This window comes from Pelmatolapia mariae, linkage group LG10_11, assembly GCF_036321145.2.
Source record: "Pelmatolapia mariae isolate MD_Pm_ZW linkage group LG10_11, Pm_UMD_F_2, whole genome shotgun sequence".
In the NCBI taxonomy this organism is placed as follows: Eukaryota; Metazoa; Chordata; class Actinopteri; order Cichliformes; family Cichlidae; genus Pelmatolapia; species Pelmatolapia mariae.
Window position 1 is genome coordinate 72,328,293 of NC_086236.1, and position 20,159 is coordinate 72,348,451.

General features: G+C 40.4%; 1 pseudogene; it reads left to right on the forward strand.

The window, feature by feature from the left end:
• On the forward strand, window positions 1-18,559 carry LOC134635560 (protocadherin-1-like; annotated as a pseudogene).
• The last annotated feature ends 1,600 nt before the right edge of the window (window positions 18,560-20,159 follow it).

The window sequence follows — 20,159 nt, forward strand, 5'->3', positions numbered from 1 at the left end:
ATGACGGTGCTTACGTGCAAAGTTCTGCTGTTTCTAGCCACCATCCTGGTGTCTTGCAGCTCTTCACTCACTCACCTGAACATCAGAGTGGATCGTGGGAAGCTGCTGAGGTCGAGCAGGTCAGTCACTGTGAGTCACCAGCAGGACAATGCTCCAGAGTTTGACAGAAGTCACTACGAGGCCGAACTCTTAGAAAACAGCCCGCTGGGACAGTCTGTGCTGCAGGTCAGTCCAAACACAGGATCATTTAGAATTATCATTTTATATAAACTAGTAAAACAATCTGTTTGATCAAGGGACTGAATCACATATCCACCACATGTTCTCTGAATCCAGCAGTGCCACGTCTACAAATAACTTAATTTAAAGACACTGGTGCTAATAATTCATCAGTATGTCCATGGTCCAAACAACTTGAGTTTGTTTGTTTTGTTTAAAAAGAAAAAACAAGGCGTACATAATTGTATCCCACTGGCAGATATTTCTTTTATTATGATTTTATTATTCTTGTATTTCCTATTATTTTAGTACTTGTGTATAAAAGGCTCTGGTGATTTTATGTCTATGTTCTGCAATATTGTGTGGGGTGGAGTCGTAGGAAATGACGTAAGCAGAAGTTGGGGGTAACACGATGCTACTCGAGAAGGGGAGATTGTTTTCCGTGGTAGTTCTGTTTACCTCATCACGTAAGCTGTGTTCCGGGTTGCCATCCTTCACGGTGATGCTCCGAGTGTTAAGTTCATGACTGGAAACTGCTGGCAACACTGAGCATCTAGGTGGCAATAAAACAGCTGGTGGTGACAATCCAGCAAAGTGGAAGCCTCTTGTCCTCCTTCCTGTATCCTGACCGATACACCATCTTGTTAACTGCTGAACCTAAAAGAACTAGCCCTCACCAAGTACTCCTCAACAACTTGTATTATTTTAACAATACTGTACAAGTATTTTAGTGATATTTTTGGAGTGTTTTTAGGCACTTCTTTGCAAACTTTGCTGAGCTCCATCCCAAGGTTAAATGACATAAAAAAAACATTACTGTAAATCCCAGGTGAACGCTGCAAAAATGCTGTTAGTCAGCAATCACTCTTTGAATCGCACGGACTGAATGCAATTAAAAAGAATAAAAGTAGCTGTGTAGACAGAAAAGCGTTCTAACATCCACTGAGATATTTTGCTGACTGCTTGTACCTCCAGAAATATTAAGTAGGTTATTTTTCTCTTGCAGCCATGCAACTCCAAACGGGGTTCATGCAAATTTTGTGGATTGTTCTTGTCTTGGACAATGTGTGGCTGGAATGAAGTGCCCCTGTTTTCTATAGGTCAGAGCCAGTCATGCAGACATTACCACTGGTGAGATGAACTACAGCCTTCATCAAGTATCAGAGACTGTCCAAAGGCTTCTGCGCATCGACAGTGTGACAGGCATCATCTATGTGAAAGGCCTTGTGGATCGAGAGGAAGAAAGCATCCTCAAGTTGTTTGTGGTGGCCCGAGATCGTGGCCCCAGTTCCAGGATTAAGAGTTCCAAGGTTCTGGTGACCATAAATGTCACAGATCAAAATGACAATGCACCGACCCTTAACATCAGAGGTATAGGCTTAGTAAAAATACCAGGATGGTGTGACTAAGATTTCTGAGGACCTGCCTGTTGGTACACCAGTGGCACTGGTCCAGGTGTCAGACTGGGATGAAGGGGAAAATGCTGTGGTAACATGCGCAGTTGATGGTGATGTTCCATTTCAGCTCCGGCCTGCGAGTGATCAGAAGGGCAAATACTTCCTGCAGACAACGACCCTGCTGGATTATGAGAGCGTTAAAAATTACAGTATTGAAATTGTTGCGATGGATTCTGGAAGCCCAGCTCTGTCCAGCACTCTCTCCCTCAATGTCCAAGTTACAGACGTAAATGATAATGCACCGAACTTTTCCCCTGCAACAATCGAGGTGGACTTTCCAGAAAACAACTACAGAGGACAAAAATTACTGGATCTTGTGGCAACAGATCCAGATTCTGGCATAAATGGACAGCTTGTCTATAGCATCATTGATCGTTTTGCCAAAAGGCTCTTTGAAGTTGATGCAACACTGGGGAGGTTCGTGTGAGAACCGTGTTGGATCGGGAAGAGAGTAGGGCTGGGCGATATGGCCTCAAATTCATATCGCGATATAATTTGAAGCATGTGCGATAACGATATATATCACGATATATTCTTTTCTTCTGTATAACGTATTTTCCACACTATAAGGCACACTTAAAATCCTTTAATTTTCTCAAAAATCGAGAGTGTGCCTTATGTATGAATTCTGGTTGTGCTCACTGACCTTGAACCGATTTTGGCGTGTAGAAATCTGTTAAAAAATGTTTTAGTTCAACTTTGGTAAGCCTGCTGATGGACTGCTTGATGGATTGTCAGAGCATTACGGCTGCCGTAGTGAGGAGTAATCTGGGTCCAAAACTCCGTCCCCCAAAGTCAAACGAACACTGAGAGTTAAAAACAGTCTAAATTCTTTCATCTTTAATTAAATCATCAGCGTTGCTGCTTTATCGGGTGTAACAATTAAGTTTAACATCCATGCATCCATGAAAACAGAATTTATTAAATTTAACGGAGTTAGAAGTTAACAGGAAGTTAGCTCGCTAGTTTATACCTAAACATTTCATACCATGTTCTGACTGAGAGATTTTTGAAACTAATTAAAACGTACAGCTCTGCTACCACTTCCAACATAAATGAAGACAGAAAACTAAACAGCAGTGGCATTTGCAGGGTTACCGAAGTTGGACTACCTGGTATATAATGTTGTGCTACGTGATTGCTAGCGACACAGCTATGTTAGCATAACATTAGCACAGTGAAGCTGGAGGATGAACGGCAACTTTTTTTCCACTCGATAAAAGTTAACGTGAGGGATTCTGGTGGTTAGGGACAAATGCAATCGCATAGCAGGATGCTATACACGGGCCAAACTTCAGTCAGGAGAACATAATTTACTGATGATAATGGTTGTAGCCGCTGTGATACTTTCTACCAAAACAGGCGCAGCTTGATGACATCATCAACATGCGCTATCGCGATAGAGCGATATAGTCAAAATCTCTATCGTTGGCCAAATCTATATCGTTTCTATCGCCCACCCCTAGGCTGATCTAAAGTATGATTAAAGTTCAGCCTGATTAATAAAAATGTCACTGACAATTGCTAATATATTGGAAAACCAAAATACTTACCACTGAGTTGATGTCTTTCTGTCCAACAGTAGGAGTCCTGGTCCCGAGCCTCAAAGACAGTAAGAAGCAAGCAGAGGGAGAAAAAACAGAAAATTTTTTAGAAGCTGATTTGATCCTTAATGGCTGTGCAATCATTATAACTTACAACACAGAAGGTCAATGTAGACCCCATACAACCAAATTAGACTAACACATATAGTATTAAAAACACCATCTACTACTGTGTCTGAATGTGTGGTATTGGCAATGTCAGTTTAGGCCTAAAGAGATGTGTTTAAAAAAAGACCACCCAATTTAAATATAATCATTACATGCTTGTTAAAAGTTAACTTCCAATATATAAAGTTTCTGATAAGCAAAACGACCAGATCTAACATATGGCACGGTTTATATGTAACATAATGTTTCTTATGATTCAACTGTGGAATTTAACTTAATTCTTTAGAAGGACAAGCTATAATACTTTATTCTCAATTATAAAGCCAACCTAGACTTTAACCATTTAACAGGCCACTATTCTGGATTAAATCTTTCACAACAAAACTTGTTTTTAAAAACATTTTTTTAACGAAACAAATACTATTGTTATTATTATTATTTAAAATGTAATTAAACAGAAAAGTCGGTTAAATATAAAAGCAGTTTGCTTATGTTGTTAAAGAAAGGCTAGATTTGGCATTAATAGATCCCACAGATGTTCAAAAACTCCCACAAAGCATTAAAAAAAATAGAGGTCTGAAAACGTCGGAGCATTTTTGCAAATATGTTATGTCTTGATAAATCGAGCAGATATTTGAACTTTACACAGCTACATTCTCGCCTGAAAATATCTTAAAAGTTTATTTTGTGACCCAGAAAAAGTAATATTTAAAAGTTTGTTAGCTGCGCTCCTCCGCCATTGCTGCGTTTAAGTTTTGGACAATTGCATTCTGGGATATTTAGCTGTACCAAGTCGCTCCAAGTCCACACAAGTCACCACCGATTCATGCTCGATAAAACGAGATGAGCAAAAACCCATCCCGGAATTTTTCGCGTTCTCGGCTTCATGTGTACTTTGAATTGGAACAGTACTTGGTCTCCGACTTATCACAAGTACACACAGGCTCCGACAACTGCGGCTGACAAATGCGAGCCTCCTTTTCCCCAGATTTCCCTTTCTGGGTCACAAAATAAACTTTTTAGATATTTTCAGGCGAGAATGTAGCTGTGTAATGCTCAAATATCTACTTAATTTATCAAAATATCACATATTTGCAAAAGTGCTTTGACGTTTTCGGAGAGCTCTGTTATCCACCAACGCGATAGCTGACAGGGAGGTCAAGGTTCGATAGAGCCGGCGAGCACAGCTAACTCCTGGCCTATCGTTTTTCAATCCCCCGGTCTTTTGCTACTCAGGTTAAACATGATATATATAGTTAGTTAGTTATGGCTATGGATTGAAAATATCCCCACAACCCACCCCTAACGCCTGCACCTCCTGAAAAATTGTCTGGGCTCTTATCTCACTTTTTTATTTCAAACAATCAACAGAAAATTTCACAGACATTTTTGCACAAGGTTTTTAAGGCTGTGGTGTTAATTTTTAATTATCATGAGCCTAGCGGCAGCAGCAAAGCTAACCTAACACTAACAAACTCGGAAGATTATAAACCCCTGTGCCAAAATAAGAGAAGCCACAAAATCAGTTTGAATAAGACTAAACATTTACTCACCAAGTCAGTGTATCAGGTAAAGATCCACAGCAATGACAACAATAATATCTTGAGCTGAAGCTTCTCCAGGTTTGCTCAACATATTCCAGAAAAAAATGCTGGCGCCATGAACATGCGGACTGATCCGTGCTAGGGAGGAGGACGGTAGTGACGTGGCATTTTCAAAACACATCTTTCATCCTTCCGCACTGAAAAGCAAAATTTCCAGCTTACTTAATTTTTCTAAGCTAAGACAACTCAAATAAACTGAATTGATCAGCGTTTTTGCATAAAAAGTACTGGTAACTTACTTAAATTGAGTTCTAATAACAAATTGATAAAAATTGAGTTCAGCCTACTTAATATTTTTAATTAAACACAATATTAGATTTTACAGTGTAGCGGTTATCTTTCAATATTCTATAGAAAATGACTGTCCACGCTTTAATTCAGCCTTGACCAGCTTAACAAAAGACAAACAAATGCTGATTTAAATCGGCTGCTACTATAACTGCTTTTCACAGCGGTAACATCGGCGGTTAGGTCAACGTCAGATCACAACGTTGATTCTACGACATCGCCTGATATAGACTAAACTTTGTTTCAATGTTTCCTTGCTATCTGGGTCATTACAAGCAATATTTAAATTAAATATGAAAGTGTTGAATAGCCATTTGAGCCCTACATGGAAACACATTAAAAGAAAAAGTGGATGTATTGATGATAAAATATTGCCAAAATGTACCGATAAATAAAACAATATGAAATTGTCGGTCTGTTTTAAGCGAACACTGGAACTTGACGTTGTCTGAGTCTATCAGTGTTACGCCCAACTAAAGCAAAGTTAAAGTCTGGCCTTTATTTAGAGTAAACCTGAGTAAATCCCCAAAAAGCATACATTAATCTGGTACAACACTGCTAACGTTAGCTGTACTGTAGCTAAATTGCATCAATATCACAGCTCTATGTGTCCTACTCATTACTGTTCAGCCAACTGCCCAGGTTGTCCTATAACACAGCGGTCTCCCGCGCGTTACCATAGAGACGAGAGAGCATTAATGCCGGGCTCACACTGTGTGATTTTTTCAGTCGCGCGATTCAGCTCCTGCTCAAACTGCACAATTGACTCGCAGGGGTTAGAAGTTCATAGGTCACGATGCAGGGTCTCACACTATACGGCCCGATGCTCTGATGCGACCTGAGTGCTCACACTGTGCGTCCATAAAATGAAGGTTATAACAGAAAATCTGTCGCTCCCTCTCCCTCTCTGTCTTTCACTCACACAGACACGCACACCACCACCATCAACTTTGCTAAATTGCTAATGAAAAACATTGATCAGGCAGCTGTGATTGAGCAGCAATGTAAATCCAACTATTTTCACGGTTGTTGTGGTCGTGATAATTTTGTGAGGCCACATCGAAAAGGCTCGGGTGAGCTTGCCATAGTTCTACAAGTTGTGCCTCCATCGCTTGTGTCCAGATCACACGCTGCACAGCCGTGCTGCGCCTTCTTTTTCGCTGACATTTGTGTTTGCGTGTGCGCAGTGTGAAAAGCTGCGGTGACACCCTCACGACCAAGCGATTGATGATCGGGAGCTGGTCGTGAGGTGTTAATCGCTTCTCGTTACCCCACGTATACTACACGATGCACGACGCACGATGAAGGCCAAAATCGGGCCGATCGACAAAACGGTCACACGACTCAAAAATCGGCTCAAAATGGGCCAAAAATCGCACAGTGTGAGCCCGGCATAAGGGGCAGAGAGGAGGACGTTACTCTCAATGTTGTTGGCACATTTCAGGAGGACGCTGCTAATAAGGGATATTTACACAGTGAATTCGCATTTATTATTATATTTACAAAATACCACAGTTTTTGTCTTGTTCGTATCATTTTATTTTGTTGTATTTATTTATTTATTTTCTGTTGTATGTGATTGAAACTTTACTGATAATTTGTCCAAGCAAAAAAATCCCCATTCAAAAATGTCATGTGACATCAATATTGGCTTATGGCAATATGGTTCCCAAACTTTTTTTGCTGGGCCCCCCTTTGTTTTACAAGAAAAATGTTCGCGCCCCCCTCGCACGCGCGCACGTGCAGGCGCGAACACATCCTCCAACCACACAGACCCGTATTTTGCTCCATTGCGGTTTATTTCACACCTCAAACATTTAGTAAACAATTAAGCAAATACAAGTAATCTGCAATAAATTACAGGCAGTAAGGAAATAAACTACTAACTCTTTTAGGCTACGTCCACACCTACACGGGTATTTTTGAAAACACAGCTGTTTCGTCCACACGTAAACGGCGTTTGGAATCACCGAAAACGGAGATTTTTTAAAACTCTTTTGCGTTACGTGTGGACGAGAAATACAGAGTTCGTCATGCAACGTCAAAGGTATGTGCCTTTTTTCACGTCACGCTGTGCGCCATGTTGTTTACATGAGATGAATTGCAAAATAGCAGATAGAGACAAAATAGTCTTCAGGTTTTACACGCTTACATATACACACGCAGTTACTGTCCCTCCATTTACAAAGGCAGAGGCATCACGGTGTAATTATTTTACATGTAGTTGTTTTTTTCCTGTGTAATAATATTCAACATTGCTATCAATACATTTTTCAATCCCTCTGCAAAATGGGTTCAAAAACATAAACAACTGTTGGATGCTATTTGTCCATGATTTGAACAGTGGGAACAAATCGTGGCAGGATCAGCCTGATGTTATTTGTATCCCGCTGTAACTTTACTGTATAAAGAGCTAACATCTCCAAAATGTCAGGAGTAGTTAGTCATTACAACAAGTGTTTGTGAACTAAAAATCACGAATGTGGGATACTGTTTGTCTGTGATTTGAAGAGCCCAGCGCTGCTCCCGATGCAGGGAAAACCAATTATGCAGGAGAGACCTACCTCGGCACTTGTGCAGGTGAAGCCAAAGGGAAGATATGCTTCACCATATTTTCTAGTCTTTGGCGTAGAATGAAGTTGGTTTGGAAACATATTCAGCTATGCTTCATCTCCTTGCGTTTGTGGAGGCGCCCCGTGCTAGCAGTGTCCAAGCATTGGTTTTTTCATGCCGCGCCCCCCCCCCCCCCCGCAATGGCTCTGCGCCCCCCCTAGGGGGCGGGCCCCACACTTTGGGAAGGTCTGGCTTATGGAATGATGATGTCATATGGACCTTTGTGACATCACCTTTGCTGCTTTGATGTGCTGGAATGTCCTTTGAAGATTTTCCTTAAATAGGGTAGAAAGGCAACAGCTTGTAGTCAGTATTTTTGCAGCATATGTTGTTTTCGCAGCTTTCGAAGGTTCACCAGAGAAGTATTTTGAAACATTTGGATTGTTTTCAGAGTCACTGTTTACAGACCACGACATGTCTCAGAGAAAACACCAAAAAAGACCAAAAGCTCACACTAAGCCTCCTCTCTTGACACAAATGGAAAAAATGATTCAGGAGCTCCAACGAAAGCGTAATCAAGCGCTGGAAGAAAATGAAGGTTTGCCCGAGAAGTATTTTGAAACATCTGAATTGTTTTCAGAGTCACTGTTTACAGACCACGACATGTCTCAGAGAAAACACCAGAAAAGACCAAAAGTTCACACTGACTCTCCTCCCTGTAGACGAATGGACAAAAATAATCAGGAGCTCCAACAAAAGCTTAATCAAGCGCTGGAAGAAAATGAAGAAATTCTTTTTGAGAAGGAAGAATTGAACATAAAGCTAGGAGACGTGGAACACAAACTCAAAGGCATGGTGGAAAAATACAGAGTGCTCCAAAAAAGGCATGATGACACACTGGTAAGAAATGAACAGTTACTTCATGAGAACGAGCAACTACAAGAAAGACAGAAAGAAATGGATCACAATCTTCAGAACACAGAGGATCAACAAACTAACAACAGTACGCAAGCCCAAGAGCAGATTCTGTTCCTGAGGAACAAAATCAAGCAAAAGAAAGCTGAATTAATAGAAATGGTCGAGCAGCTTCAACACAGTGATGCTCTTAATGAGGAGTTACATTGTGAAGTCCAACAAATGGACACAGTGAATCAGGAACTCCAACAAAAACTTGATGAAACACTGGACAGAAATGAACAGTTACTTCATGAGAACGAGCAACTACAAGAAAGACAGAAAGAAATGTCCAAGCAGCTTCAAGACAGGGAAGCTATTATTAAGGAGTTACAGTGTGACCTCCAACAAATGAACATAAAGAATCAGGAGCTCCAAGGAAATTTCAATCAAGCGCTGGAAGAAAATGAAGAAATTCTTTTTGAGAAGGAAGAATTGAACATAAAGCTAGGAGACGTGGAACACAAACTCAAAGGCATGGTGGAAAAATACAGAGTGCTCCAAAAAAGGCATGATGACACACCGGTAAGAAATGAACAGTTACTTCACGAGAACGAGCAACTACAAAAAAGACAGAAAGAAATGGATCGCAATCTTCAGAACACAGAGGACCAAAAAACTAACAATAAGCAGTGCCAGCCTGACATAAAGATTATTAATGATGGCTGGGGAATTTTATTTGGTCAAACCCGGGAGGGGATTATGAACCTGATGGACAAAAACAAGAAAAAGAAAGCTGAATTAAAAGAAATGGCCAAACAGCTTCAAGACAGTGACGCTCTTAATGAGGAGTTACATTGTGAAGTCCAACAAATGTTCACAGTGAATCAGGAGCTCAAACAAAAACTTGATGAAACACTGGACAGAAATGAACAGTTACTTCATGAGAACGAGCAACTACAAGAAAGACAGAAAGAAATGGATCACAATCTTCAGAACACAGAGGATCAACAAACTAACAACAGTACGCAAGCCCAAGAGCAGATTCTGTTCCTGAGGAACAAAATCAAGCAAAAGAAAGCTGCATTAATAGAAATGGTCGAGCAGCTTCAACACAGTGATGCCCTTAATGAGGAGTTACATTGTGAAGTCCAACAAATGGACACAGTGAATCAGGAACTCCAACAAAAACTTGATGAAACACTGGACAGAAATGAACAGTTACTTCATGAGAACGAGCAACTACAAGAAAGACAGAAAGAAATGTCCAAGCAGCTTCAAGACAGGGAAGCTATTAATAAGGAGTTACAGTGTGACCTCCAACAAATGAACATAAAGAATCAGGAGCTCCAAGGAAATTTCAATCAAGCGCTGGAAAGAAATAAAGAAATTCTTTATGAGAAGGAAAAATTGGACATAAAGCACAGAGGCACGCAGGACAAACTCAAACACGTGGAGGGAAAATACAAAGTGCTGGAAAAAAGGTTTGATGACACAGTGCACAAAATGAAAGAGTTACTTCAAGAGAAAGCGCAACAGCAAGAAATACAGAAAGAAGAAAAACTTATTTCCCAGGACTTTATGAGGAAGCATCTAAAACTGCAAGAATTTTATTTTGAAATGAAGGACAAAACAACTGGACTGGAAGTAGCAAAGGAAAAACTGGAAAAACAATGCTCAGAGATGCAGAGTAGGATTGCTGAAATGCTGAGAAAAAACACAGAGCTTGAAGAACTTTCTAACAACTTAAAGTGCAAAAACACTGAAATGCAGGCGCAAAAGGCAGCATCTAAAGAACTGAAAGAAAAGCTTGAAGAAAAACAAGCAAAATTAGAAGAAGTGGAGCAAAGATGCAAGAAACTTGAGATGCAAAATGCAGACACAATCAATGAATTGAGAACCCTCATCCTAGAGAAAAAAGCACTCGTGGAACAGCAACTGAAAAAGAAGAAAAAACGCTTCTGCTGGTTCCGGAGGAGGGACACTGCTGCTTCTTCACCTGATGTAGCCTCATCTTTCTCAACCTCTGTTCCATCTTAATTTTTACCTCTCCTCTCCCTTTCTCTCCTAACACCTCTCCTATCTCCCTCCCCTCTCTCTCTCTTTTCACCCTCACCCCCCAACCAGTCCCAGCAGTTGACTGCCCCTCCTGAGCCTGGTTCTGCTGGAGGTTTCTGTTTAAAGGCAGTTTTTCCTCCCCACTGTCGCCAAGTGCTTGCTCAGAGGGGATTGTTGGGGTTTTCTCTCCTCTGTCTCTTTCCTTTTTTCTATCCCTTCTTTTCACCTCTTTTTCTCCCTTCTACCTTTTCTTTACTCCCCCCCCCCCCCCCCCCCCTTTTCATTTCCTCCATCATCTCTCTACCCTGTGTTAAAGTGAACACAGGGTAGAGAGATGATGGAGGAACAATAAAGACAATTAGCCAAATACTACATGTGTCAGATTAATGTCTTCATTCAAGAATAATCCATCTTAAGTATAAAAACAAGAAATGGGTAGTGGCCAAATGTCTGTTTGTGTGTGTGCAGAATATGCATACTTTAATTGTATCCAAATCCCAGAAGGAATTAAATAAAACTAGAAGACAAATAAAACAAACAAAACAAAACAAAAATATATTTTTCTCCGTTCCCAGGTCGGGTTTGGTTTTAAACCTGACCACTACCGGCACACTTTAGTGCCAGACATTTTCGTAAAGCTTTTTTTTTGGCATTTCCTTTGACCCGTTCAATAAATTTGTTATTTTAAGGATGGCTTGTTTCCAGTCCAGGCATTACTGCCTGAATGACTGTCATGGATCGAGGTGATCCAAATGTAGGTGCAGAAGAAAGTCTTTAACTTCCCTTAAGTACAGTGGCAGTGGATGTGGGTTGGAGATGCAATGAGCTTGAACCTGCAGGCGACCATCTTCACTGACCACACCATCTGTGACGGAGGACTCATCTCTCCTGGTGTCCTGCAAGCAAACAATCATATTTTTTGGAACATGAACTTAATTGCTTTCTTAAAACATTTTTTTTTGCATTTTGTATATAACAGACTCCAATTTAGACAATCTCAGGCTCCCTCCCCACCGGAGAGGTGACATTCAATGTCCCACTTGTCAGTCTGGATAGCCCTGACCACCACGCAACACACAATAATGTCATGAAAGCATCATTTTAAAAAGGGCTATGCAAACATGGCCAATAACTTTCTAATGATCTGCAAAATGATTTGGGCACAAAACAAATTTTGCTGTAAGAAAACTTGCAGACTTCACTATATACAGTGTAGAACCTCTAAATTAAGTTTGGGGGATGTGATCTTTCAGGAAATGCAGACCAAACTGTTTTTGTTTGTTTACTTACACAGCATGTCTTGTAGAATTAACTGGAGTCAACAGCAACAGCTTAGTGCAGTCATATCTCAAGTCTAATAACAGAAGACAGGAAAAGATCAGTAAACAAACAACTTCCCCAAACCAAAGCACAAATAAAACAATAAGTAAAATAGGCTGATCTAGGGCTGGGCGATATGGCCTCAAATTCATATCGCGATATAATTTGAAGCATGTGCGATAACGATATATATCACGATATATTCTTTTCTTCTGTATAACGTATTTTCCACACTATAAGGCACACTTAAAATCCTTTAATTTTCTCAAAAATCGAGAGTGTGCCTTATGTATGAATTCTGGTTGTGCTCACTGACCTTGAACCGATTTTGGCGTGTAGAAATCTGTTAAAAAATGTTTTAGTTCAACTTTGGTAAGCCTGCTGATGGACTGCTTGATGGATTGTCAGAGCATTACGGCTGCCGTAGTGAGGAGTAATCTGGGTCCAAAACTCCGTCCCCCAAAGTCAAACGAACACTGAGAGTTAAAAACAGTCTAAATTCTTTCATCTTTAATTAAATCATCAGCGTTGCTGCTTTATCGGGTGTAACAATTAAGTTTAAACTCCATCCATCCATGAAAACAGAATTTATTAAATTTAACGGAGTTAGAAGTTAACAGGAAGTTAGCTCGCTAGTTTATACCTAAACATTTCATACCATGTTCTGACTGAGAGATTTTTGAAACTAATTAAAACGTACAGCTCTGCTACCACTTCCAACATAAATGAAGACAGAAAACTAAACAGCAGTGGCGTTTGCAGGGTTACCGAAGTTGGACTACCTGGTATATAATGTTGTGCTACGTGATTGCTAGCGATACAGCTATGTTAGCATAACATTAGCACAGTGAAGCTGGAGGATGAACGGCAACTTTTTTTCCACTCGATAAAAGTTAACGTGAGGGATTCTGGTGGTTAGGGACAAATGCAATCGCATAGCAGGATGCTATACACGGGCCAAACTTCAGTCAGGAGAACATAATTTACTGATGATAATGGTTGTAGCCGGGTCATTCTTACTATTCGGTGCCATTTGAGTCCTAATGACATAATATGGTATATTTAGTGTAAAACTTGTCTAATGCTTATTTCTAAACCGTTTTCTTGTATGTTTAACCCCCCTCTACCATAGAACACATTGATATATACACAGGATAAATACATTAAAAGTAAATTACTTTTATTTTAGCACAAGTCACTAAAGTACTATGTCCCCAGTCATGCTTGCTCGACTTCAGTTACAAATATAACTTAAAAAAAAAAAAAAAAAATCTAGATTTTTCATCATTTCTGGATTGGCTTATTTCTAATGTTCCTCATCAAATGTTCTTTTTTATTATTAATGCATGTTTAATACTTAAAATCTTTAAAAAATGTTGTGTCCCTGAATCAACTGTCACCCCTGTTACTCTGATAAGAATTCCATAGAACACATCACCTGATTATTCTTTTAGTCACATGACACTCCCGGATGTAACATATTTTGGAGGGAAAACTTTCAAGAAGAAGACGAGTAAGTACCACTCTTTAATCAACCCTTTTTTCAATGTTTTAGCAAGATTTTGTAATGTGGCAAAGCATAACACGTCCAACCTGTTACGCTTATTAATAGTGGAAACAATTTTTTTTTTGTAATTTTTATAATATGGCTAATAAACATGTTAAAAATGGTTCTTAGTGGTCACCATGTACTAGCTTGTTGTTCATCATACTAGTAGTAATGGCTAAGTTTAGCATAAAATCTCCCCCCTGTTACCGTCACCCCTGTTATTGCTATGCACTGTAACAGGGGGGACACATGGTAACAGGGGGGACGTAAGGTGATAGAAGTTTAGTGTTTAGGGTTATTTATACAAGTGTGTATTGGTAATTATTATTAACCTGTATATATATACTTTTAGAAGATTTTGAATAGTATACATTTTTCAGGGAATGGCACCAATGTCTGCTGCGGAGAAGCAGCGGCGCTACCGAGCACGTCGTGATGCTGACCCTGAGAGAAGACAGATATATCTCAATAAAGAGAAAGAGAAGTGGAGAAAGGACAGAGAGGAAGGGAAAAAAAAGAAAGTGGCAGATCTCAGTGAACGACAGAAGAGAGCACAGAGAAAGCAGTGGCGAGAAAGGAAAAGAAAGCAGAGGGCTAGTGCCAAAGGCAGGACAGAATTTGAGGCTAAGAATACTCCTCCCCTAAGTCCAGAATATTCCCTAGAGCCAGAAAATGCCCCGCAACCAGGACCCTCAAGGTTAGAAGAAGAGTTGACAGTTCAATGCTTTGCTGATTAGGTAGATTTGTATTTGAATGATAAAACGTGATTTTGCCCTAAAAAGAGAGAGAGAGAGAGAGAGAGAGAGAGAGAGTCTACCTGCCTAATACATTATAAACATATAATATCCAACGTCTATCTTATACTGTATCTAAACATTTATCTAAACATATATATATAATAATTGTGACAATATTTCCTGTGTTGTAGGCAATACATTGTTGGACGAAGGAATATTAGACAGGGAAGAAGGAGACTCAAGAATGAAATTAAAGAGCTAAAGGCCTTGTTGGAAAAGGAAAAGAGAAAAAAAGAAAAATACAAGAAGAGGTGCCAGCGTTTGGGTGGGGAAAAAAAATCCCCACGTTCTAAAGTGGATGCACTGCTGCGTCATGAAACAGTTAGCAACACAATTAGGAAAAGACTATTACTGCAGGAATCAATCATTGAGGAAATCAGGAATAAATACAAAAACACCAAAAAGGAACGAGAGAGGCAAATTATTGCAAAAACGACAATAGGAAAAATTATAAAGAAATACAGGCTACAGAGGGCTGCACAGACAGCTCTAGGCTTTTCAAAAAAGCGTGTTCAAAGACAAGATGGAGGGCTCATAACCTTTGAAAGAAAGGAAAGCAATAGATTACCAGTTGATTGCAAGCAGAAAATAAAGGCCTTCTTCTTAAGAGATGACGTCAGTCGGATGACAACAGGACAAAAGCAAACTGTAACTCAAAAGAAAATAAAAAAACAGAAACGTTTGCTAACTGATTCACTGAAGAATCTGCACCATAAGTTTCTTTCAGAAAATGAGCATCAGGTCTCATATTCTTGTTTCTGCACCTTAAGACCATTTTGGGTTGTGGTGCCCACAGAAGCTGATCGTAAAACCTGTCAGTGAAGGACACATGAGAACTTACAGTTCATGGCCAATGCCCTGTACGTCCAAGGTCTGTCAGCAACAAAACACATTGAAGAGATGGTAGATGCAACAATGTGTGATGCTAAATCCAAAGTCTGTGCATACGGTGAGTGCAAAGACTGTTTCAGTACAACACACACACTCTTGAGACCTCCTAACAACACAGAGATAGCCTTTACCAAGTGGTCTCTAGAAGAGAATGAAAAATTAAATGATGGAGAGGTATCTGGTAAAAAGTCAACAATTACAGTGAAGACAACTGTCATGACAACAGAGGATGCACTTGCAGGGGAATTTCATGACGGACTACTCAGATTTAGGCGGCACGTCTTTAATATCCGATGGCAGTATAGGGCCTACAGACAACTGAGAGAAAATTTGAGAAACGATGAATGTCTGCTACATGTAGATTTCAGTGAGAACTACTCCTGTAAGTATTCTCAAGAAGTACAAGCAGTCCACTTCGGAGGGTCACACCAGCAGGCAACCCTACATACTGGAGTACTGTACACTGCAGCTGAACAGTCACCAGTAACATTCTGCTCTATCTCACCTTCCAGGCGGCATGATCCCCCTGCGATATGGGCCCATCTTGACCCTGTGTTAGACATGATCAGAGAAAGATACCCTCTTATCAAACACCTCCATGTCTTCAGCGATGGTCCAGCTACACAATACAAACAAAAGGGCAACTTTTACCTGCTCTCAAAAGAGCCATTCAAAAAAGGGTTCAAAAACATCAGCTGGAACTTTTTTGAGGCCAGCCATGGAAAGGGGGCTCCAGATGGTATTGGAGCCACCCTTAAAAGGTCAGCTGACACAATTGTCCGCCATGGAGGAGATATCCCCAACGCAGAAGCTATGTTTCACAAGCTGAGAGACATGGGCACTTCAGTGGAACTTTTTTTTGTGGGAGAAGATGATGTTGAGAGGAAAGTAAAAGAAATTATTGATGGACCGACACTTGTGCCTGTCAAAGGAACCATGAAAATCCACCAAGTACTCAGTTTCTCTCCAGGAACAATAAAATACAGGGACATAACCTGCCTTTGCCAGGCAGACAAAGGTGTACTGGACTGTGAATGCTATGGCCTGAAGGAGATAAGCCTTAGTCAAGAGGCAAGTCCACATTGCACTGAGGGACCAACCCGGCCTGAGAACATCACAAAAGATCATATTGGTCAGTGGTGCATTATCAACTACGATGGTGAACCCTACCCAGGAATCATTCTGGAGGTTGAAGAGGATGTTAAAGTGAAATGCATGCACAAGAACGGGACCAACAAGTTCCACTGGCCAAGTCCACGTGAGGACATAACCTGGTATAGGGATGACCAGGTTGTGTGTCTGATGAAAGAACCAACACCTTTGAATAAGAGGTCAGTTCAGCTGGAGAGGAAAGTGTGGGATTTCCTTGAAAAAAACTGGAGTTGCTGGTCTGTTGCATAGGTAAAAGGTGTGAGAAAAATGTTCATTATGTTGGGTGTACAGTGAAAATTTGCTTGTTTAATGTGGACATGTATCTACCTGTGTTGGTTGGACGGGCATGGTGAAGGTGTTCAAAGTTTCTTTAAGGTGGTATTTTTTGTCACTGATGTTATGTCCACCCTGTTGCCTCCTGTCCACCCTGTTTCTCCTCTGTCCACCCTGTTACCTGTGTGTTTCTTTTGTTAATTAAATCAAATCAACAAACATAATGCATGTCTCTTTGGTTATTGGGAGGGAATGAATCAGCAAAATTAAGTTACTTAAAAATGGAGCCAATTTTTTTTTATATTCCCTTTGAATCTAAAAACAATCTTTTGAAATTACACTGTGTCTTAAAACTGAACCTGTCTTCTTTCAATATAATGCTTGTTTAAAATACTTCCTTGAAATTTCCTTGCAGATTTTAAAAAGGGACATTGTAGCTTTTAGAAAATGTAAATATTACTATAACTGTGTATTCAAAACAGTTATTAATAGAAAATTGAATGTCCTGTAACAGGGTGGACATTTGGCACGTCATGGGTAAAGACTTTGTTTTAAAAAATATTATAATATAATATCCTTAGCTGGACCAATACATTTTTCTTATAGGTTGAAAATCCCTCTTTTAGATGAAATGTTAAAATAATTCAAAATTTTGTATTTTTTGATGAAGAGTGATCACACTGAAATGGCACCGAATAGTAGGAATGACCCAGCCGCTGTGATACTTTCTACCAAAACAGGCGCAGCTTGATGACATCATCAACATGCGCTATCGCGATAGAGCGATATAGTCAAAATCTCTATCGTTGGCCAAATCTATATCGTTTCTATCGTATATCGTTTATATCGCCCACCCCTAGAAGAAAGGGACCATTATGTGTTCTGTGTGGCAGCAGCAGACATGGGTGTTCCTAGTAAAACCGGCACTGCCACAATATTTGTAAATGTTCAAGATCAAAATGACAATGACCCTGTTTTTATACTCAAGGGCTACAGCTTTACTGCTGCAGAGAACATGCCTCCACCCAGTCGTGTTGGTGCGGTTGCTGTCTTAGATGCTGATAAGGATGAAAATTCCCACCTAAGACTGTTTGTGGAACCGGACAATGGCAATTTTTTCATCCAAAATGGCACAGGAATCATCTTGTCTAGAATCTCCTTTGACCGTGAGAAGGAACGTTTCTACACTTTCCGCCTAAAGGCCGTGGATGGAGGTGACCCACCTCGATCCTCCTATGTGAGCGTGATCATCAGTGTCTTAGATGAGAATGATAACGCTCCATATGTCACCAAACCAGACAACTCCTCCTACACATTCCTATCATATTTCACCCAAGCAGGCACATATGTGGAGGTAGTAAAGGCTGAGGACACTGACACTGGGCTCAATGCTGAGCTGGACTATTTTATTGTAGGTGGAAATCCACATGGTCTGTTTCAAATATCTCCCTACAATGGGGAGATCACACTGGTACAGGAAGTGACCGGCAAGCACAGTGGGCTACATCGGCTGGTAGTGAGAGTCTGTGATAAAGGCAGACCTCCTCTCTGCACCACTGCACTAGTCCACGTTTTTATCAATGGTACCGAGTCCAACATCTCCCTCATTGAGGCGCTGGTCACAGAGGGCCTCTCCACCCCTTTGGAAACGGACGTTGCCGGAGATCTATTAGGGAGCTCTGCTCTTGTTCAGCATAACAATATCCTGTACGGCAGCCTCGCAGGTATTGCTCATGTGATTCAGACATTCAGCTCTATAGTTTCTAATACAGCCAAAGAGGATTCCAACTAGAGTGGTTTGAAAATATATTTTACAATCAATCTGTCATGTCACTGGGTCACGGAGCCAGTGCTTTATGTTTAAGTAATGAACTGTTCGTTCTGATTATTATGATTTGTGATCTTCTGTGTGTTATATTCGTAGTCTTTGGATTAGGGTTTCTGTGCTGCTTCCCCGTGCCTCGTCATGCCTGCATTGTCCCCAGCTGTGTCTCCCTCCTGTTTCTGTGAAGGTTCTCAGTCATTATAGTCTAAGGAGCTTGGAAAGAAGAGCGTCTGGACTTCTTTAACTTGCTTGAAGGTGTTTCACTCTCATCCGAGAAGCTTCTTCAGTTTTAGTGTCAAATGCTGGAGAGTCCAACATTTAAACCCTGTGGGGTGGGGGGGGGGGGGGGGGGGGGGGGGGGGGGGTACTCTCACAGGGTTTAACCTCCTAGAGCCCGGCATCCTAAGAGGTTAAATGTGGACATCCCATTTTGGGTTGTTTAGGTCAAAATACAAAATTTTGCTCTACAACGGCCTGATATCCACTTACGAGGATGTTATACTGCCACTGTTCTATCGACATTTAAAGCGAATGTCCTCATATGTGGATCTCATCTTTCTCAAAAACTAAGATCCGGCTAAAAACAAAAGAACATAATTCCACTTCCAGCCACACAGCTCATTGTGACACCTTCATTCACTGATTTCAAACAACTTTTAGAATGTTCCAGTTCTGTCCTATACGCTATATAAGCTGATTTTTCTTTCTAATCTTGTTTTTGACATATTTAATATCATGTACATGAAATCATTCACCCATCTGTCTGGTTGAGCCGCATTCTTGGTAATGTAGGAATCTAGTTTTGACCAGGAATACGTGGAAAATTAAATATGATACTTCTCCATTTTGGGGGTGAAATGTAACTCACTGCATTGTTTTCATGTACTTCATGTGAGCATTTTCATTGTAGATGAATATGTACTTTTACTTTATTACACAGCAGAGGCAAATATGTCATATTTACTCACTACAATGAAAAACAGCTTCACTGTGTTTAACTTTGTTAAAGATTAAACTGGTGCTTCTTAAACATTGTTGTTTCAATGCATATTTTATTCTAACTTCAAATCACCAGTCAACCTAATGTGTGTGTTTTGGCACTCTGGGAGGAAGCTGGAGTAACCTGAAAACCCATACAGGGAGCACGTCCCACCTCCACACAGAAAAGCCCGAGTCAGAGTCAACCAGTAGAACTGAACCAGGAATCTTTTTACCATTGAACCACAAACCATGCTGCCAAATACATGCTGGTATAGTTTGTAATGAAACAGTCCTCTATTGAACGATGGACCCTGTGCTCCAGCTGAACCGTCAGACTTAGAAAACACACACATTCATGTGCACACACACACACCAATGTGTGTCCCCAAAAATTCCTAACACACTTCTATCTAAAACATACTGATTCTCCTTCACTGATCTGGATTTCCGTGCATGCAGAGAACCAGCACATACACAGTATCTTTAATGTAATATACATTTGCTACAACTGAGTGGAAGGTGAGAGGAAAGATTGATATCAGATATAAACACGTGGTGAACAGGAGGCAGTGGCAGCATAACTAAG